This window comes from Neovison vison, chromosome 13 (genome assembly GCF_020171115.1).
Source record: "Neovison vison isolate M4711 chromosome 13, ASM_NN_V1, whole genome shotgun sequence".
In the NCBI taxonomy this organism is placed as follows: Eukaryota; Metazoa; Chordata; class Mammalia; order Carnivora; family Mustelidae; genus Neogale; species Neogale vison.
The window spans coordinates 11624115-11646405 of record NC_058103.1 but is presented as its reverse complement, the minus strand read 5'-3'; positions in this window follow the sequence as shown (position 1 = coordinate 11646405).

Genomic DNA, 22291 nt, shown 5'->3' with positions numbered 1-22291 from the left:
GACTCGGGTAGCTTGAGGACTATTAGTGCCTGAGTGATTCTGGAAGAATCTTTAAGACCAACAAAGCTCTCACATTATGACTCAAGAATGACACCCCAAGAAACATCAGCCTTAGGGAATGTATTAGTGAGAATTCAGTTAAGAAAGACAGAAACTCAACTTGTGAGCTGAAGCCAATGAAAAAAATCTAAGGGAGGACTTAGCCTATAATTAGGTCATGTGACTTGGAAAGAGGGGGCGGAGTTGGTTGTTGGCAGGGGACGATTGGGGTTTGCCTAATCCCAGGCCCCCAAAGTGCAAAATCATGAGTCGGCAGGGGGTGGGGGGATGGGGAGGGGCGGGTGGTGCGCTGGGGAGAGGGGCCGAAGTTCAGCAGGACGCATCCCCTGGACTCTGCATAGGAAGGGATGATGGTGCCAGAGACGCATCTGTGGGGTCAGGAGAGCAGAGGGGCCCAACATACCTGTGGCGCGTCCTCCACCTGTCCCTCATACCTCAGGGCCCTCCAGATTCCATCCCTCACCCCCTCACTCGCCTTTAGCATCAATATCTCGTGAGAGCTGGTCCAACCCCTCTGGACAGCGCCACGTGGCCCCGGCCGTGCGCAGCACGGCCCTCATTGACCCCAAGCCTCGATTACAGCAATAAGACGGCACCATCCCCTCGGTCTCCTGAGTCTGAATCCTTACTTCATCCCCCAATCCTCCCTACTCCACCCTCCCCCAACAATCCTATCCATACCCTGCCCTCCAACAAGCTCCCAGATCGTCTACAACTCTCCGTTCCACCACCCCACCTTGCACCCTCTCCAGATTACGGTAATGGGCTCCCCAGTGATCTGCCTGTTACCAGTTTTCCCTCCTCCACCTCTCCCCTCTGTCTGGCACCCAGCATTCTGCCACCATCTCCTGCTTCTGCTCTGCTGCTTGGCTGGGGCTGTGCGCTCCGACAGAAGCTGAACTCCCTTGTAGACTTGAGAGTTCTGCAAGCATCACCTCCTCCATGAAGTCCTCCTGGATGCTCCAGAGCTAGTAACTCCCTCCTTGGTGCTTTGCTGAATTGTCCACACACAGATTTGCGGTGCAGCTATAAATACGGTCTCCTGAGTCAGAAATGGGATCCCAGCCCCATCACTCACCAGCTGTAGGATCTAAGGAAAGCAGAACTTCACTCTATGCGTCTATAAAATACAGATAATTCCTACCTCAGTGCTAATGGGAGGGTCCAATGAGGTTAAGCCTGTGAACATAATGAATTCCATCCTGACCCAGGGCCCAGCTTATGGATGGGTCCTTCAAGGCCATTCTGTGGAGGACAGCCTGGGCAGGGGCACAGGTGAGACCAGCAGTCAGGAAAAGCCCTGGAAACAGGAAAAAAAACAGAGCTCCCACTTCAGGCAAAGCAGAGGGAGAAGTGCAGGCAGGCTGTGGGTGGGGAGTGAGGCTGGCACAGAGTGGTGGGGTTGGGGGGGGCAACGGACATTTGTGGAGCAAACGCCAGGCACCAGGCTAGACTCTTCATCTGTAGTACCTGCACTTAATCTTTGCAACAAGAGCTAAGTATTACTGGCAGCATTTTCACACATTTCAGAAGTAAAATTCAAAAGATCCAGCTGGAAGGTCCTGGACTTGGGACCAGATCACCAGTCCCCAGGAGGGGAATAAAGCAAGGGCTTGGTCAGCCCGACCCATCATGGACCATCCCCTCCCTGTGTTGCATAATAGACTTCTAGTAATACAACCATAGAGGGTTGTGGCTTTGGAGTTCTCTCTTCCCAGTTCAGTCCAGTATTGCTTACCTCCAGGTCAAAGCAGGGAAACCTTCTGCTACCCTGAGAGCACCCTCCGTGTCATACCTTGAATTTATCGTCTAACTGCAGCGAGCCCTAATTTACCCCCACCTCCTGCTGCTGCCAACAGAAGGATTGCCGCAGCCAGCAGCTCAGAGCACCTCGTGCTGGATGAAGGGTAGGGAAGGGGATGGGGGTGTTGTTCCTTTTCTGGGGATAAATTCCTTTTGTTTCTCTGCTCAGCCCAGTTCAGCAACCACCCACTTCCACCTCCCTGGCTAATTAATCACCCACTTTCCGTCAGCCCTGATTAGATGCATCTAAGTTGCTACCCTCAGCAGCAGGAAGTCTGACTTGGACTCCAATTAGAGAGGAAGTGGCTGATTCAGGGCGGCGAAGGGGGTACAGGGCAGAGGAGGGAGGGAGGAACAGAGCTGCTGGCCATGGGGAAGCAGAGAAGAATCAGGGGCCTCCCTAGAACTTTCAGCCCTTGGAAGCCATACCGGACAAGTTCAGTCATTCGGTAAACATCAGTCATTCGGTAAACATGAACGTACCACTTCTGCTCTCTCCGTGGCAGTGAACAAGATGGACAATGTATCCACCTGTCCGTACGGGGCTGGCATTCTGGATAAGCACTTCGACAACACTGTACTGTAACGGTAATGGCCACGCTGGAAACTGACCGTGCCAGAGTCTCACAGAGTTTTGAAGTCAGCTCTGACTTTTTCCCTGCGGGCACAAGCCCCATCCTTCCCTCTTCCACCCTCCCCCGGCACATTCTTGATCTCGGCTCTCCACCTGCTTAACACAGTCCTGGCCCGGCTCTCAACTGCTGGCTATTTTCTTTTACAGAAAAGGAAACCGAGTCACTCCATAAGAGGGTGATGGAACAGGGGATAGAAACCAGGTCTCCAGACCCCTGGTCCCAGAGCTCTAGACACTGCAGGTGGTGAGGGGGTGCACTAAGCGCCCAACGCGAGGCTCTATGCTTGGCTAACCCACCAGGAGCCACGCAGGGTTCTGGTCGCTCACACACCCTGAGCACACAGGCTGAGTCCACAGAAAGTGTCTTCCCTGTACTGTTCGCAAGGAGAGCTAAGCATTTATGGGACGGCTGGGAATCAGGGATGAGGGCCTTGGGATTTCTCTTTTGGGCAGTTGGGTGGCAATGGACAAATTCAGACGTCTGCAGAAGAAATGCCCTCATCTGGAAGTCAAGGACCATCCAGCCCGGCATTTACCAAATTGCTACCAGTGGATCCTTTCTGATGTGAAAACCTCAAGGACACAACAGACGTGATGGGAGCTGCTCTGTTTAAAGGAGGGAACAGGCAGCGCTGCCACCAGCCCCAACTCTCGACATTTCTGTGGACGCAGGGGCTCTGCAGGGGAGCTCCTGAGCCGCTGACCTCGTCCCACCTCTTCCCAGTATAAACAGGGAACCCCGAGGCCAGGTGGTGGATGAGCGACAGAACCTTTAAGGGGCTCACTTGAGATTGCCAAGGGGAAGGGAATGGAAATGGCCACTACTTTGGCCACACTGCCTTGCTTCCTGATGTGTGGAAACAAGGAGAGGCCTCTACTGGGAACAAGAGTTGGCTGCACTGAGAGGGAGTGCCTGTGCTCCAGGCCACCCCCTGCCACTCTGCCGTCAATGCCCTTGGGGCTTGGCTGTGTCAGTCCGGATGAGCTAGGTCACGCTGCAGTAACAAGTATCCTCAAAATCTCTGGCTCAAAACAACCAAAGTTTATTTCACAAACACAGAAACACACACACACACACACACACACACACTATATAGATAGATATCTCTATATATCTATAGATATAGATATCTATATCTATAGAATAGATATATTCTATATCTAGATATATAGATAGAATATAGATAGGAATAAAGATAGAGATATCTATCTATATTGTGTGTGTGTGTATAGATATATGTATAGATATATATAGATATAGATATCTCTATCTATCTATATCCTGGTCTAGATACCTCCAGGGTCACTGCCCCTCAGGAGGTGACTCCATAGTCAAGTTGCTTCCCAACACATGGCTTCAGGCTCGGCCTGAACAGGGAAAGAAACAGGGGCTCCCTGGCTCTGAGCGGCTTTCATCCAGAGGTGAAACACATCATCTCTGCTCATGTTTCATTGACCAAACAAAGTCACACGGTCCCACTCAATCCAAGAGTGGGGCTGGTGTCATCTGAGGACAACGGTGTACATCCAGACACTGGTGTGCCCTAAAAATGCCAACCAGAGTTCCGAATCAGCCAAGTAGTCCGAGTGATACCCACGTTATTCCTTCACTCCTTCATTTATGTGCTCAACCCACTAGCAGTGATGTAGGATCAGAACTCGGGTCTCCCAGCTCCTAAGCCAGGGCTTGCCCCACTCCTCATGCCCTCCACCAGCCTGGCTTACGCTTTGGTCTCAGTTTGGCTTCTCCCTCAAGCAGAGCCAGAGACAAGGACTTGGGTGCAGAAGGTTTACTTGGAGGTGAGACCAAGAGGCCACAGTGAGGGAGCAAGAGAGCAAGACAAGGAAGCCAGAAATGCCAACCAGATGTGCATTAGTGAGTCAGTCACCAACATGGGCAACTGCGGCTCCATCTCACCAGGGAACCCCTGAGGAATGGTGTCAAATGCACCCCAGACTGTCCTGCTTGATGGGAGGTTAGAGCATGTAGCCACCAACCACTGTCCCCCGCTGATAGAGAAGTGAGTTTCCCACAGTTCACCGGGGTCAGGGCTGCAGCGGCTGTCTGATAGGGACAGACGGACTGAGGCCACCAGAAGCATCCACCACCGAGCTGAAGGAAGAGCCATGTCCGTCACGCAGCCATATGGAAACTCAGCACAAACAGCCGCGCATTGGCCCAACAACGGAGGCGAGAGCGTCTCGGGACGGCTGCTGAGCTATTTTCTCCTAACCTCCTTTCCCGATCTGGAAGGAGGTAACTCCTCCACAGGGAAACAATGAGGGAAAACAGCAGCACTGTGGTGCCAACTGACACAGGCGCAGGAACAGGATGGCGGGCAGCCACAGGTACTGGGAGGTGGGCTCCTCACTGGCAGGGGAAGGCTGGAAAGGGCGACACAGAAACAGATTTGTTAGAGCAGCGCCTGTGGTCAGCCTGTCCAGGCCTTTCAGGAGACAGAAGCACCACCCCTGTCTTTAAAGCCTCTGGTCTCTCCAGGAACATTCCATGGCAAGAGGCAACATGGCACAAAGGGAAGGGTCCCAGCCTTGGAAGCAGACGCCCTGAGTTCAAGTCCTGGCACCGCCTTCCTTGCACATCGGCCAAGGCTGATGCGGAGACAAGAACGCTGTGGGCACTGCGGCCTGTCCAGAGTGGCAGTGGGGGTTATCAGTGACCCTCTCCTCGCCAGAGCATCTACTCTGCAACCACTGCATCCAGACTCAGAGGTAAGTTCTTGGTCTTGCCCTGCAAAGCACCAGACCCCAGACTTATAGCAGCCCTCTCCTAGTCCAAGTTCCTCTGATCCCACATTTCTGGAAGAAAGCTGAAAGCAGCTCTCCAGCTGGGGACCTCCATAGAAAGACCTTTACTCTCTCAATATGGCCCCATGAGGATATGAAGGGACAGGATAAAGGCAGGCAGGTGGTGTGACCACATGACCAGGCTGTGGCAGTGCAGAAGGCTCACAGGGTATCCAAAGGAGCCAGGGAGTGAAGGTCACGGCCAAAGGGCCCTTGGGCTGATCTTGGTTTTCCCATCAAGGTGATCTGTAGGGCTCCCTTGGTGTCTGTGACATTATGGTCAAGGTCTGAGAGGTCAGTGAAGGCTGGAGAGTCAGGTAAGGCTTCGGAAGGGAGATGACTCCTGGGGCTGGACAGGTGGCAGGGAATCTGCCTGTCCCAGGGCGTAGTGGAACTGTAACAGACGGATCTAGTCCCCCTTACTCCAGCAGTGAGGGCCTTCCTGCTCCAGCCCCGATTTTCCACTACTTCGTGGCTCCCTGTCCTGCTCAAATCCCATGACATTCCCCATGTGGCCCAGCTCTTACCTTCCATATGCAGGAAGGGGTGTGTTGGGTGCGGGAAGAGGCCAGAGTGGGGGAAAGAGTCCCATGTCCACCCCTGAAGTTTCTCAGAGACCTCCTCCTGTCCGAAGAGCCAGGGGGCAGGGCCCACACACCTCGAATCAGAGCGCTTAGTGCTGCTAGCCTGGGCCTCAGAGGCAGCCTATGGGCTGTGCTCATGTTCATGGAGCCGCATATAAAAGGCACAAGGATGTGAATATTGATGCTAGGATTCGGGACCTCGGAGAAGAAGAGAAGAAGAAAGAAGAAAGAAGAAAAAAAAAAGAAGAAAGAAGAAGAAGAAGCAGAAGCAGCAGCCTGCCCTGGGGGAGGGTCTTAACTCTCAGATCCGGCCAGAGTCAGCTCCCCTAGAAATCCTACAATGATGTATCTGCCCAGTGCCCTTCTCACTGGGCAAAACCCCTACCCTCTCTGTCTGTCTCCTCATCTTATACAAGGGATCGTAACACTACCTTCCTCATCGGGCTGCTGTGGGGGAAATTAATTAATACATAGGAAGTGCTGAAACTAATATGACACTAACTATAATGGAATTACAGTAAAATAAAATACATTATCACGTTCTCATCTCCAATGGAAAAAAATACACATGAAGTACTTAGGATGGTGGCCAGCACGTGATAAAGGCTGAGTGCTAGGGATTCGGGGCGGCAGTTGCTGTGATTATCATTAACTCATTCGTTCAGGCATAGAGCCTTACAGGTGTTCGGTTAGTGCTGAATGAATGACTGAAATCAATGCAAGTGGATAAAAGGTTGGAAGGGGATGACATCAAAGATTGAAATAGACACTCGATTTGCACTTGATTTGGTCTAATTAGTTATTATGATCCGGTGTCCATGGAAACTGCTGAATGGCAAAGCTCAGACGAGGCAGTTTCCCTCTGCACTGAGTACACCAAGGTCCACGTGGGGCTTGTGCACTTTGCAACCCACGAAGAGGGCAGGTTCCTCTCCCCACCCCCCGGTTCATCTCCCTCCTCACCAGGCAGTGAGCTCTTCCAAGCAGGGCCCGTGACATGCGGGCACCCAGAGACCAACATCAATGCGGTTGCTGGGACATACGAGCTCATGCGTTTTGCTAAAGGAACAGATGAGTGAATGTCATCTGATTGGCTTGGGAAATGGCAGGACTGGGCTTTTATTAAGGACCTCAGAGCCTCCCAGCGGGGCTGGGGAAAGCAGGGGTTAATAATCCCCTCTTAGGTCAGACTGGATTAGATGCTAGAATGATTAACACCGTTCACTGAAACAGAATTGGGCCCTGTTCAAATTCAAGTTCAAAGTGATGAAGAGCTTGGGTCTGGGGGTCCATCAAACCTGGGGGAAGATATCAGTCCAGCCACTCACTAGCTCTATGAACTTAGGCAAGTTATTTAACTTCTTTGGAACTCAGTTTCAGCATCTGTTAATTGAGCCTAATGATACTCACTTTGAAGGGCTGTTGTACAGTAAAAGTGATCCAATATGTATAAAGTCATTTGACCCTAGGAAGGGAGCCACGCCATCTCATCAAAGATGCTAGGGAGTGTGTGTGATAGAAGCCCTCTCCTCTCCCAGGGGTGTCAGAACCACTAATGATCTAAGTGATGGGAGAGTTTGTAAACTGTATTGTGCGGTGCCCATACGCCAGGTCATGAGGACGGACAGAGAGCACCAGAACCTGGAACCTTGCCAGGGCCACTCCCCCCACTCCTGTCCCAGGAGGGCAGAAGTCAGAAAAGGAAAGACCCCAGAAACCCAGTAAGGGACTTCATCCACGAAGCCCTAAACTCAGGAGTCAGACAGCTGGAGGCCCACCGATGCCCCTTTCTACTTTCTGTGACCTTGGGCAAGGGAGAATCTAGAGAGGCCTGGATGTCCTTGTTGGTGATATGGTGTGACAGTAAATATTTCACGGCTCATTGTGGAGATTAAATGGGATCAAGCCTGTGAGGTGCTCAGGCCAGGGCCTGGGACGCAGTAAGCACTCTGTAAACATGTCCTCTCAAATTTCTCTACAACCTCAGTCTCCCACTCTCAAGGGCCAGCAACTCCTCCTTTCCCAGCTATCTTATCTTTGTTGTGCACAGTATGAGGAGAAAATAAACCAGAAGGACAGAAGGGGGGTGAAGCAGGGTGACCCAGCCTTACGGACAGGCCATTACTGCATGAGGCAGGGACCACTGTTACCTCCATTTCCCAGGTGGGATTACTGAGGCTCGGCAGACACCAGGCTTTTCGTCCATGCACAAAGCTGATGCTATTTCAGCTTTTCCAGGCTCCCTCTGACCCCAAGTAGTGTGTGGGTCCCCAGGGCCAGGGGAGAAGCCAGGAACAAAAACCAAATGGGTGCTCGGCCCAGCCTGGCACCCCCATCCCAACCTCCACCCCTGATGCCTGCTTAACCCTATCCCTTCCACCCCCTAACTATGACCCCTTGCCCTGGGGCCCTCTCCTGGGCTGGGTGGCCCTGTCAGCCTCTCCAGGATGCTGGAGCAGTGGCAAGAATCACCAGCCTGGCCTGTGTCCTTCTCAGCCACCGATAACAGCATCATTAACTAACTGCATTTGTCCCTTATCTCACACTCCTCTTTATTACTTCCCTGGGGAGATGCTGTAACCATGGCCTCTCTCTGCAAATTAAGCCAGTCTCCTGGCTACGAGCACAAGCCAAGCCAAGGGAAGGCTATCAGGGGAGGAGTGTGGTGGGGAGGGGAGATTACATCTTCAGGTGGCAGGGACACCCTGTCCCTCGGCTCAGAGTGTGCTAAGCCAGGAGCACAGCCAGTGCCCCGCAGAAAAAGCACTGGATCTGGAAGAGGAAATGTGGGTCTTGCCATGGCCTCCACCCTGGACTGGCTGCACAACCTCAGTCCCAGCACTTAACCTCTCTGTGTCGTAGGCTCTTCATGGGGCTCCTCCTGTCCAATGGGGACAATAATTCCTGCCCCCAGTGAAAATCAAGCTGGCTTGGGACTGGAAGTCATCCACCACTCCATGTATTCTCTGTGGGCTCTGTATTCTCATGCCAGCTTCTTTTTAAAAAACAGCTCTATTGACATACATTTGCACATATTTAGAATGTATGATCTGGTGAGCTTTGACATATGCATACACCCATGACATCATCAGCACCATGAAGACAGTGACCACGTCCATCCCCTCCCCAAATTTTCTCTTGGCCCTTTGTGATCCATCCTCCCCTTCATCCCCTTCATGCTCCCTCCTCCCCATCCCAGGCAACCACTAATGTGCCTTCTGTCACTATAGATTCATTTGCATGCCCTAGAATTTTATATAATTGAGATTATATAGCATGTACTCTTTTTTGTCTCACTTCTATTTTGAGATTCATCCATCCATATTGTTGGTATGATAATGGTTTATTTCTTTTTATTGCTAGGTCACAGCCCTTTTTGTGGATACAGTACAACTCTTCTATTCATTTATCCGTTGGTAGATATTTGGGTTGTTTCCAGTTTAGGGCTATTACAAATAAAGCTGCCATGAATATTCACGTACAAGTGTTGAATGCTTTCACTTCTCTCGAGTAAATACCTAGAAGTGGATTGGCTGGATCATATGGTAAGTTTTATGTTTAATTTTTGAAGAAGCTGACAAGTTGTTTCCAAAAGTAATTGTATCATTTTATATTCCTAGCAGCAATGTATGAGTTCGAGTTCCTCCACCTTGTCACAAACACTTGGTATGATTAGTCTTTCTAATTTTAGACATTCTAGTAGGTGTGTGGTGATATCTTGTTGCATAGTGAGCTCTGCTCAGAGAAGCACCCAGCCCCAGGGTTTCTTTCTTAGTTAGGAGGCAAGGCAGGGCTTGGAGACCCCTGAAGTTCTCTGTGTGCATCTTTTGTTCTCCCTTTCTGCTATTAGTGATGCTGTGGGAGACACAAGGTAACTTCCCCAGGACACTTGCAGCCTGTGGTTCTGAGACAAATACATTTGAGCTTCAGCTATCATCTCTGGCAAACATTCTCTAGCTTCTCAGTATCATTGTTCTGTGTCCACTTTCGCATTTAATATTTATTAGCATTCAATGCCTCAAGAATAAGATCTCTCACTGGGATCCTGGGATGAGGTGGTTGAGTAGTCTAGCGACGGGCCTGACCTGAGAGACCATCATGTAACCGCTGTCCTGAACCACTTCTCCTGGAGCCAAGAGGACTGGGGGCAGACATGCTGTGGCTTCTTCAGAGTGCCCTTACCCAGGGTATGACAGCAGCCAAAGTCCTCTGAAACCCTTGTTCCAAGCTGGGAGCATATCTGGTTCTGAGGCCAAATAAGTAGGCTTTTTTTGTCTCTAAAACCTCCTGTGTAGGCACAGATCTTCTCTGGAAGAGCTGGCATGCACAGAATAAAGTGCATCATTTACATTAGGGTCCAAATCCTCCTCAACACATGACTTCCACCAGAGGAAGCTGAGACACTGTTAAAGTCACCTCAATATAGAAAAGAAGACTGGGTGTTTGGATGTCCTTCTAAGATGGCTGTGGGTATCATGGGCAGAGCCTTCATCTTATTCTTAGCAATGGGAAGTGAAGCCACCCACAAAAAACTGTCTTTTGGGTTTGATGTGGGAAATGTCCTAGATCTTCTTGCTTATTTTAAAGGGCTTGAGGGGCGCCTGGGGGGCTCAGTTGTTAAGCATTGGCCTTCAGCTCAGGTCATGATCCCAGGATCCTGGGATTGAGCCTCACATCGGGGTGCCTCCTCAGCGGGAAGCCTGCTTCTCCCTCTCCCACTCCCCCTGCCTGTGTTCCCTCTCTCACTGTGTCTCTTTCTGTAAATAAATAAATAAAAATCTTTTTAAAAAAATAAATAAATAATAAGGGCTTGAGAAGGGTTCCTGGAGATGTGAGAGACCAGCCCAGTGACTCAGGAGCCATCATTTCAACAAAGAAAGGTATCTCTCCTATAATCAACTGCAAACCCCTCATCACTTCAACTATTTGTAAAGGAAAAAAATTGAGGTCCAGATGGGTGAACTGACCTGCCCAAGATCAGTCAGTATGAAGTGGAGCTGAAACAATGTCTCTAAAAGGAAGCAAAAAGGTGGGAGAGCATTAGTTCCCATGAAGTTATGAGGGTCCTTAATCTCAAAAATATAATTTTGAGGGACTTGGTGGAGGAGACACATGACTCCCCTGCCCTCCATCTTCTTAGACGTAGAAAGCATCTAACCCTTAGAAATAAGGTAAAATGCCATGAGGTAAATCAACTTCATCGACTGATAAACATAAATACTATTCCAATTACTTTTTAGTGATATAAAAAGTTTAAATAAGCTTGAAAAAAAAAACAATAAGAGCTTTCAGCTATGACTCCTAGGGCATGTTGGACAAGATCCCTCTCGAGCATCCTGGGATTTCTGGAGGGTGATGCTTCAGAACCATGGACAGTGGCACTTGGGCTTCTCGTCTGTCTGTGCCTCTGGGCTTGGTTGGCACTGACTCCCGTCCACAGCGGCCAAGTAAACCAGAAACTTTGTGGAGCATCATTTGAATTCACTTGCCTGTAACTGAGGATCCAGGGTGAATACTATTCACACACAGACATGGGGTCCAGGAAGCACCTAGCTCCCCAAATATCTCCCCAGCCAGCCTTCTACTTTGTCAGAAATCATGCCAAATTTCCAGTGTTTAAGTGAAGATATTTTCACCTCCATGAAAAAACATAGATCTTGTTCCTATGAATGCAGGATTGGGGATGGTTTAAAGCAATATTATTCCCCTCAAAAGCCTTGAAATCTAGTTGAGCAGACAGAATAGTTGCATCAAGGTTAAACCCCAGGATAATGGTCTGATAATGGCCAAACATTGGTGCTGATAGTCTTGGCTAAACGATCTCTGTGGATGGAGATCTGGGCATGCGGGGCTGGTCAAAAACACTTCCTGGGTGAAAGGCATAGAGTGGGGCTGATCTGAGCCTGAAAGGCTGAGGAAGACAAAGAGGCAAGAAAAGGCATTCTTGGAAAGGGGATGTATAAAACACGTGTGTTTTATAGGAGGTACTGAGCACGACACCGGCATATGACACAGGGGAGGTGGGGCGAGTGTCAGGACTGGTGTGGCTAAAGCAGTCACCGGTGTGGGGAGGGGAGGGGAATAAGAGAGAAAAATCAAAGAAAAATGAAGGGGCCATTCTGAGAGTATGAATTCCTCACTTTTCTGGAAGGTAAAGCTGTGGCAGAACCTCCTATTTTTTTTTTCATAGTTCCTTTTCCCCCTGAGAAATACCTCCTCATTTCTGTGCATGCTTGGTACCTGTCACTCTACTGACATGGATTCCCCCCCCCAACTGTACTGCAGAGTAAATGACTGAGAAAGTCCAATGCCTGGCACCTCCTGCTGGGGGTGAAGGTGGGGGGAGCAGAGCTTTGACCACAAGGATGGAATTCAGATGGAGAAGCACAAGGAGTCTCCTTGTGCAGGTGAATGAAGCTGAGGATACCAGCCAGCACCTGGAGCACCTCAGGTCTTGGTAAGGAGGAAGGTCCATGATTAAGCCTCACATGGCCCAGGATTCCCTGCCAGCTCCCGCAAGGTGGAAAGGCATGAGGAGAAAGAGTTCTGTTCTGTCTCTGAGCTGGGTAAGAGAACAGCCTGTTCTCTAGGGGAGAAGGTTGCTCAGCCAACTGAGCCATGTATTTGGAGAAGGTAAGAAACTCATGTGCTGCCTTGCAGGCCCCACATGCATAGGAGCTCCCTGTGCATCCCTTTAGGCCAGAGCTCCCCCCAAAGACACCTTAGCCTGTGCCCCCGACTCTCAGCTGGACTGGCTAGGGAAGGACAAGGTTGGGGTGTGGGGGGGATCAGCTCACCACCTGCCCCCCTGCCCCATACAAGCAGAATCAGCATGCCCTCAGGTCTCCAGGGCACCCCCACACACATCACAATATCCCCTCTCCAGGGTTCAACTTTGTAGGATGCTACACACAGCTGTGGGGAGCTCCACTGTCTAGGACATTAGAGACACAATCACCTGAAGGAAAATCACATCCTGAATTTTCTTTGATAATGGGTGGGTGTGGACATTGACTTGGCATTTACTTTAGACCAGGCCCCATGTGAAAATGCCCGACAGAGAAACTCCGTGAACCCTCACAAGAGCCCTAGGAAGTAGCCAGGTTTCCTCAGTGTGAGGAAAACCTCTTACCAGCCTAAGCTGCTTCTCCCAGCTGGCGAGTTGCTCTGGGAACAAGGATCACCCAGAAGTCCCCTGAAGACTCTTCCCTGGAAGCCCTCAAATGCCAGGTTTTGAGGGTTGGGAGGTTGCCTGGGCAAGGGCTCCTCTCTCCCTCAAGGTCCTGGCTACCTGGTCCCATCCTAGAAGCCCCACTATGTTGCTCTGACCCTGTTCTTAGGGCAGGGTGCCTTCCACCTCCCTGTCTTCCCCAATGCCTTGGCCAAATGGCCAGATCAGCCCCTGTCCTTTTCTCTGCCCTGGGCCTTACCCTCACCCTTCTATCCCCCCCAGAGCCTAGTGTCCACTGCTCTGGTCTTCTCGGCATGGCTTTGGAGCTTGCACACTGCTAAGTAATTCTTGCCCAGCACCTTCTCCGTGGAGCCCCTGCAGCCCCACCCCCTGCTGGTGGCCCCCTTGGATACAGCAGATTCTGACCCTGGGCTATCTCCCTAGAAGACATCCTGCTCGGGATTGAGGCACCCCTGTGAGATCCTTGTGGCAAGATAGCCCCGGGAAGGAGGTGGAGCACAGGGAGGACCTCTTGCATCTGAGTTTGGCCAGGCCTGGTCCTTCTTTCCATCCTGCTGTGCCTTGTGCTCCTAGTGAGCTAGCCTCGACGTCCAGGGCTTGATGCCCACATGCTCTCCCCCACCTCTCCTACCACCTCCCGGGACAGGGCCCACTGACGCCTTCGTCCACACATTGAGGCCTGTAAACCGCTTTATTAGATTAAAACAAACATCTGCCAAAGAAGAAAAGCAATACCTTAATTGGAGGCTGCTGGGGATGTTTGCAGAGACAGATGGGAGAGGGTCTAATGAAATCACCTCGTACTGGCCTCTGTGCAGACCTTGCAGATAAAACAACATTGCCCAGCAACAGGGCTTTGCCACCTGGAGGCCCGATAAGAGGCTTGGAGGAGCTGTGTGTTTGGAAAATATGATTTTGTAAGCTGGGCCAAGGGTGTGTTGACTCTACTGTCCATTGCCCCAGCGCCCTTCCCCCACCATCAGATAAGCAGCTGCCACTTTCCCTGGGGTACAGACAGAAAGTTGTTCCCAAGGGCCCCCTGCCAGGGACTTCCCAAATAGAGATGGCCTGAGCCCTAGCCAGAGGACAAACTGGTCCCTCTCAGGGATCTGGAGCTCATCAACAGGGACATCTGGTCACCATGGGCAAGTGATGGCAATGGCTTTGTCTTCCCCTCTCCCCGATGCCTGACTCCGAAGCATCTCTGCAGGGCCCCTGGGATGGAGTGGGGCGTTGGGGATGCTGGAAGCTAGCCAGGTTTCATGCACACAACCATATAATGCCCCTGAGCATCCCACCACCTCCTGTCCTCTCTCAGCAACTCCTGTTTTCCTCAAAGTCAAGGCTAAAGTCTTCACCAAGGCCCATGACGCCCTGTATCATCTGGCCCAGTATTGTCTCATTCCCTCATTCCCTCTACCCTCTGCTGACTCACTCTCTTTCAGCAACCTTGGCCTTTTGATCTGCCTCAAACCTGTCAAGTATACTCCTGCCCCAGGGCCTTTGTGCTGGCTCTTCATTCACCTGGAATGTTCTTCTCCCAGATATTCAATGGCTCTCTCCCTCGACTCCTTCAAATCCTGACTCAAGTTACTGTGTCAGTGAGGCCTACCCCAACCATCTGTTCGCTGAGGCCACTCCCTCCCACCCTACTCTTCCTAAGCCCCTTACCCTGCTCTGCTCCTCCTTTTCTCCCACCGCATCAGCACCTCCTAACCTACTATATAATGTACTTGTTTATTATGGCTTATTGTTTGCTGCTCCGGAGCCTAGAGCACAAGCCCCAAGAAGGCAGAGGTCTTGCCTGTTTTCTTCCCTAGCATATTCTGAGTGCTGACAACAAACTTGGAATATAGTAGGCACTCAATAATGGAGTATTATACTCAATAATAATTGAATGGAGGAATGTTTTACCTTCCCAATGCCTCCCCCTGACAAGTGTGGTGGAGCTAATGGGAAAGAGGCTGGGTCCAGAAAGGCCAGATGTGCGTGCATGCGGTAACTGAGCCCCCTGCCCCTGGAAAGCCCCCGGGTAGCCATCCCCACAGTCCCACTACAGGGGGACCACCAGAGGAAATCAGCCTTGTCCAAGAACCCAAGGCTGGGTACCAGGAGAGCTTGGCTCCCATCACAGCCCTCCTGTGCGACTCAGGACAAGCCACTGTTCATCTCAGAGTCTCAAATTACCCTTTTGTCAGCCAATATTAGTATTTACTCTCTTCATCTAAAATCAATAAACTGCCACATTATGGCTTTTCATATGGTCAGATTCTGACTCTGCCATTGAATAGGCTGTGTGGTGTTAGGCAGTTTAGGCAACCTCTCTGAACCTCTGTCTCCTAATCTATGAATGAGGATAATGATAGCAGCTGTGTCACACGTGTGTGAAGAGTAAAACAGTCAACACCTGCCAAAGGGTCAGTTACTCTGGTTCAGAGTTCATTTATACTCTTTGAGCACAACTGTGTCCTGTGTCCTCAGAGCCAGGTTTCGGGTGGGGACCCTGAGGCCCAGAGTGGGAAAGTGGCTAGTCAGGGTCACTGAGCAAGTCAGTGGTAGCTCCAGGGAGCACCCTATGTCTCCTTGGACTCTACTGTCCATTGCCCCAGCAATGGGGCTCTCTGTACCTCCTCATTCCATTGCTGCAGTGGATTTCCCCAACCCCGTGGATTTGGCCTTGGCCCATCCTCCCCCTTTGGGCCTCGCCTGGTCAGAGACCCTGACATGGCCTAGCACTTGCCAAGACACTTCCCAACTAGAAAGGGGTCTAAAGAGCCAAGCCCCAAATTAATGCAAAGAACAGTCAAGCCCGAGAACCAGGCATGGAAGGAAATCTATCAAGGCCCAGGAAGGGGCAAGGCTTGGAAGACACCGAGCTCCATGCGGCTCAGGACCAAGGCACGCGATCTGGATGCTGTCAAACCACCCACACCCCAGAGAGAGCCCGCAGGGGCCCGTGTCTTGACTTGGTTTCCCTGAGTCAAGGAGGTGAGTACACTTGGTTTATCAGGAATCCCTAGTGGGGGTGGGGGTGGGGATAGGGGGTGGGGAAGGAAGACAGGATGGAAGGAGGAGGGGAGAGGAGAAAAGATGAAGTCAATAAAGTGTGCAATGCAAGATTAAGCCAGACACCACTATGAGAACGGAGCTGAATTCCTCAGGGAGCCACAAGGAAATGATACCAGGATCCTGTCCTCAGGATCCCACCCAGGGATGAGGAAGTGGGGGTATTTCTGAATGAACATCTGACGCTGGCTGGCAGAGGGCAAGCCCCTGAGCTTTTGGCTTCTGGTGAATGTGAGCAGAAAAGGCTTCCGGATTTCTGTTAAAAGGCTTTGGGCACTGAGGGCAGAGCCTGGCAGCGAGAGGTGTGGGAGGTGGGCCAGGACCATGAAAGGTCCCTGAGACATCAGCAGAACTCAGACTAGGCCTCCTAGTTGGAGGTGGCTAGCTTGGGAAGCAGCCAGGGGCTCTGGCCAGCCCTGAGCCTGCAGCTCCCAGTGGGCACAGACAGAGCCTCCTCTGGGGTCTCTCTCGGTAGCAGCAATCTGGGGAGCCACATATCTGTGGGAACCACCTTTAGCATCCTGGGAGACCAGCTCTGTGGAAGGCTCTGGTGTGCCTCCCTGGCATGCACCCCCAGCGGGACTCCTACTGTCCCGGCTTCATGCCTGGAGTGCTCCCATGTATGCCAGCTGGGTGGATAGCCTCTGTCCCATAGCAAGACTGGGACACTGTTCTGTCCCTTGGTCTCCACCCTTCGGACTAGGAGACAGCCTTCTGCAGCCAACACAATCACACATTAGTGGGCAGAGTGCTTTTTTAAAAAAATGTACATAACGTAAATTTACCATTTTAAGCATTTTTAAGTGTACAGTCCAGAGGCATTAAATACATTGTTGTGCAAAGATCACCACCATCTATCCCTAGAAGCTTTTCATCTTCTCCAGCAGAAATGTTGGTCCCATGAAGCAGTGACTCCCCATTCATCCCTCCCCACTGCTCCTGGAAACCACCATTCTGTTTTCTGTCTCTATGCATTTGGCTAGAGTGAATTTTTTTTTTTAAGCGTTGACAAACACCAAGTGTTTTATGCAAGTGATATGTGAGAGAACTCTACATCTGAAACTAATGTTGGCTAGCTGAATTTACATGTAAAAAGTAAAAAAAAAAAATTAAAAATCTTGAGCACAGTTCACACTATACAAGTCTACCTTCTCTTCTCTTCCCTCTCTGCCCCTACCCCCAGGTTGGCCCTCAGACTCTGGAATCTGGGTAATATTTTGGTGGCCGGTCCCATACCTCTGACATCATTTCTTCATTCCTTTGGCATTCACTGCAGCAGTGGAAAGATTCGGTTAGAATCAGAGAACGGATTTTGGCTCTTACAACTTGCTGTGTGGCCTGAGGTAAGTCCCTTGCCATCTCTGAACCTCAGAAATAGGACTAGATTCTTGGCCACACCAATGTCATTCACGGAGTTTAAACAGTTATTCAGACAACTCCCCATTAACCAGGAGATTTTTACCCCCATGATAAAACCCTAAAGGCTGGTATCCTTTATAAAGTCTGTAGTTTGAATGAATTTATAGGGTTTTTGTTTTTTGTTTTTTAAAGATTTAACATATATATATACATACACACAGAGAGAGAGAAGAGGGTGCAAGTGGGGGAGGGGCATAGGGAGAGAGACTCCCAAGCAGACTCCATGCTGAGTGTGGAGCCTGACCTGGGCTTGATCTCATGACCCCTAGAGCATGACCTGAGCCGAAATCAAGAGTCGGATGCCACCCAAGCATCCCAGTTTGAATGAATTGGAACAGTGCTGTCTGGGGTTTGGAAATAAATATGTGCCTGGCATTGACCAGTCCTTCTCCCTTGACATAGAGAAGAGGGTCTGAAAACACACCCACCCTGGTCACCTGACCATGCTCACCCCGGTGTTGCTGTTTGTTGTCAGAACTGCTCACTGCCCTCACAGGACATTCCCCTGTTTCAGTTGGGGTTCAGCTGCAGTGAACAGAACACTAGAATGGCTTACGCAGTCATTGGGAGGACTGGAGAAGTTGATCATACTGTATCAACTTTTGTCAGCTGTTTCCAGAAAGAGCTTGCAAAGTCACACCTCAGAACTGAGCTGAGCCCCTGCTGGGATCAGGGACTGACCTGCCTGCCAAGTAGGGGCGCTGTCACCAGAGCCACCCACCTCTGCCATGTCCACACTGGCAACATGATTGCTCTGCACCTTCTCTCTCTACACTTGACTCCAACTCCAGCTCCTCTGATTGGTGGAAACAGAATCATTTCCAGGTCCTTAGCTGCAAGATAGTCTGGGAAATGTAGTTTTTCCCCTTCCTACTTCTGCCCACCAGAAAGAGGGTTGGGAGGGAGGTTGAGCAATCTAATCCACAGTGTCTTCAAAAAGCAAAGACTTCTTGACTCTATTCTGCCCCTCACTTCCTCTTCTCTGAGCTACATCTCCCCCCACCCACAGCACAATGCTTCATCCGACATACAAAACCAAGACAGTATACAGACAATCTTGTTTTATTGTGTTCTGCATTATTGTACTTCTGCAGATACTGCATTTTTTACAAAATGAAGTTTTGTGGCAAATCTACAGTGTCAAACAAGTCTATTGGCACAATTTTTTGACATTTGCTCACCTCATGTCTCAGTGCCACATTTTGGTAATTCTTGCAATAGTTCAAGTTTTCCTATTACTATTATATTTGTTATCGGTGATCGGTGACCTTTGGTGTTAGCACAGTAATTGTTTTGGGGCACCACAAACCACACCCACAGAAGAGTCAACTGGATACATAAATGCTGTGTGTGTTCTGACGACTCCACTGGCCAGCCATTCCACCATCTCTCTCCCTTTCCTCAGGCCTCCCTATTCTTCAAAATGCACAATATTAAAATTAATTGCTAAGCAATAGTCAGTTACTAACCCTACAATGGCCTCTAAGTGTTCAAGTGAAAGGAAGAGTCGCATGTCACTCACTTTAAATCAAAAGGGAGAAATGATTAAGCTCAGTGAGGAAGTCATATCAAAAGCTGAGATAGACCAAAGCTAGGTCCCTTATGCCAAACAGCCAAGTTAGGAATGCAAAGGAAAAGTTGTTGGAGGAAAATTAAACGTGCTACTTGGTGAACACATGAATGATGAGACAGCAAGATCAGTCTATTGTTGATATGGATACAGTTTTAGTGGCCTGGACAGAAGATCAAAACAGCCACAACATTCCCCTAAACCAAAGCCTAATCCAGGGCAAGGCTCTAACTTCCTTCGATTTTAGGAAGTCTCAGAGAGGTAAGGAAGCTACAGAAAAAAAGTCTGAAGCTAGCAGAGGTTGGTTCATGAGGTTGACGGGATGAAGCCATCCCTAAAACATGAAAGTACAAGGTGAGGCAGCCAAGTGCTAATTGAGAAGCTGCAGCAAGTTCTTCAGAAGATCAAGCTGTAATAATTAATGACAGTGGCTACACTAAATGACAGATTTTCAGTATAGATGAAACAGCCTTTATTGGAAGAAGATGCCATCTGGGGCTTTCACAGCTAGATAAGAGAAGTCAATGGTTGGCTTCAAGGCTTCAAAAGACAAGCTGACTCTTGTTAGGGGCTAATGCAACAGATGACTTTAAGTTGAAGCCAATGCGTACTTGCCATTCCAAAAATCATAGGGTCCTTAAAAATCATGCTAAATCTGTTCTGTCTATGCTTTATAAATGGAACAGCAAAGCCTAGGAGACAGCATATCTCTTCACAACAAGGTGTTACTGAATATTTTGAGCCTATTGTTGCGACATACTGCTCAAGGAGGAAAAAAAGTTTTGTTTTGTTTTCAAAATATTACTGCTCATTGACAATGCATCTGGTCACCCACAGGTCTGATAGAGGTGTGCAATGAGATGAATGCTGTTTTCATGCCTGTTAACATAACATCCATTCTGTAGCCCATGGTTCAAGGAGTAATTTTTTTAAAGATTTTATTTATTTATTTGACAGAGAGAGATCACAAGTAGGCAGAGAGAGAGAGAGAGGAGGAAGCAGGCTCCCTGCTGAGCAGAGAGCCCGATGCGGGACTCGATCCCAGGACCCTGAGATCATGACCTGAGCCAAAGGCAGCGGCTTTAACCCACTGAGCCACCCAGGTGCCCAAGGAGTAATTTTGATTTTTCAAGTCTTATTATTTAAGAAATACATGACAGAAATGCTAGAGTTGCCATAGATCGGGGTTCCTCTGATTAATCTGGGCAAATTAACCTGAAAACCTTCCAGAAAGGATTTACCATTTGAGATGCCATTAAGAACATTCATGATCAGGGTGGCTGGGTGGCTCAGCAAGTTAAACTTAAGTTAAACTCCTTGCTCAGCAGGGAGGCTGCTTCTCCCTCTTCCTCTGTCTCCCACTCCCCAGCTTGTGCTCTGTCTCTCCCTCTCTCTGTCAAATAAATAAATAAATAAATAAAATCTTTAAAAAAAAAAAAGAGCATTCATGATTCACCAGGAACAGTCAAAATATCAACATTCTCAAGAGTTTGGAAGAAGTGGATTCCAACCCTCATGGATGATTTTGAGGGGTTCAAAATCTCATGAGAGGAAGAAACTGTAGGTGGGGCAGAAAAAGCAAGAGAATTAGAGTTTAAAGTGGAGCTTGACTTGTTTCAATCTCATGATAAAACAGAAACAAAAAACCAAACAAACCAGGAACTCTATCTGTACATTAGTCAAAACAACTGTGGCACACAATAAATTTTGGTGGGCTGCTATGCTCAGGACACGAGTAAATCTGTAGGATAGGACTCCGGAGAGGAATCTGCAGCCCAGTCAGGGGGACCCCACATCAGAAGGGCTTGGTGCATGTAATCTGTCAGGGCTCAGCTGAGGTCTTTCACTGGAAACTCTGCTTTATGAATGGAGCTGCCTCAATAAAGACTATAGAATACTGTATGTACTTAAAAGTTATTGATGCCTATCTCTGGGAGGTGTCAGTATGGTGTTTTCCTGCATTTCTCTGCATTTGCCAAGTTTTTGAGATGGATTGTATGTTACTATTCAGCTGTATTTCCCAGGTCACTTTCACTTTATCTCCTTGTTATTCCTGGAATGTCAGGCACATTCCTTCCACTAGACATTTGCACTTGCCATTCCTTCTACCTGGAGCTCCCTGTCCCTGGACACATGCAACCTCCTTCCTCCTCACCTTCAGATCTTTGCTGAAACAAACCTCCTTGGTCAAGACCTTTCAGACCCACCCCATTTAAAACATAGCCTCCTCCCCCCCAACACACCCATCCTCCCTTCCCTGCTTCATTTTTGTCCATAGCACTTGTCCCCACCTGACAGCTGTGTATTTCACCTCTTTACTTATTCATTGCCTGTCTTTACCCTTTAGAATGTAAACTTCATAAGAATCAGAACTTTGTCTCTTTGTTCACTGCTGTATCCTTAGCACCTAGAATAGCTGAGTGCTGTTCTAGGGTGTTCAAAGCACATAGTAGGTGCTAAACAAATAATGGTTGAATGAAATAATAGATTCATGAAAAAAATCATTTCAGTGTCCTTTGGGCTCCTGCCAGGTCTTCCTTCCCAGGAGTGGGCACAGGGTGGGGCAGGAAGTAGGGAATAACAGCAGCAGATGCGGGGAGAGCCTCACAAGAAGGAGACTCTGGACAATGCCAACTGATGCCAAACCCTAGCCCAGTTACCAAGTTCACCATGGCACTGGGCTCAGGTGACAAAGGGCTTCCAGTGTGTCATCTAGGTTGGGAGTAGCAATGTGGCCCCAGGGCAGAAGGACACAAACCAAGAAACCAACCTAACACACGAAACACCCAGATGTTGAGAACACTCAAAGAGACGTGAGACACAGTCGGTTACCAGCAGCAAGAAGGTCATCCTAGGGCTAACGAGTCCACGTTACAACTCTTATTTTGGTTTGATACCAAGAGCTGTCCCCTGTTCCTGCCCCACCACCCCGCACGAGAGCTGTCCAACAACAGCCAAAAGCCCAGGATTCACTCATTCATCCCTGGCTTGACCTTTCTTTCCATCGGTAGGTTCAACAATTATCTATTAAATGCATTAACTCTGTGCCAGCTGCCCCTCAGCGCTGTGGAAGCAATGGTGACCAAACATTTTCAAATTAATACATATATACACTATGACAAATTGTGAAAGCACAAAACTGGGTTGTCAGAGAGAGA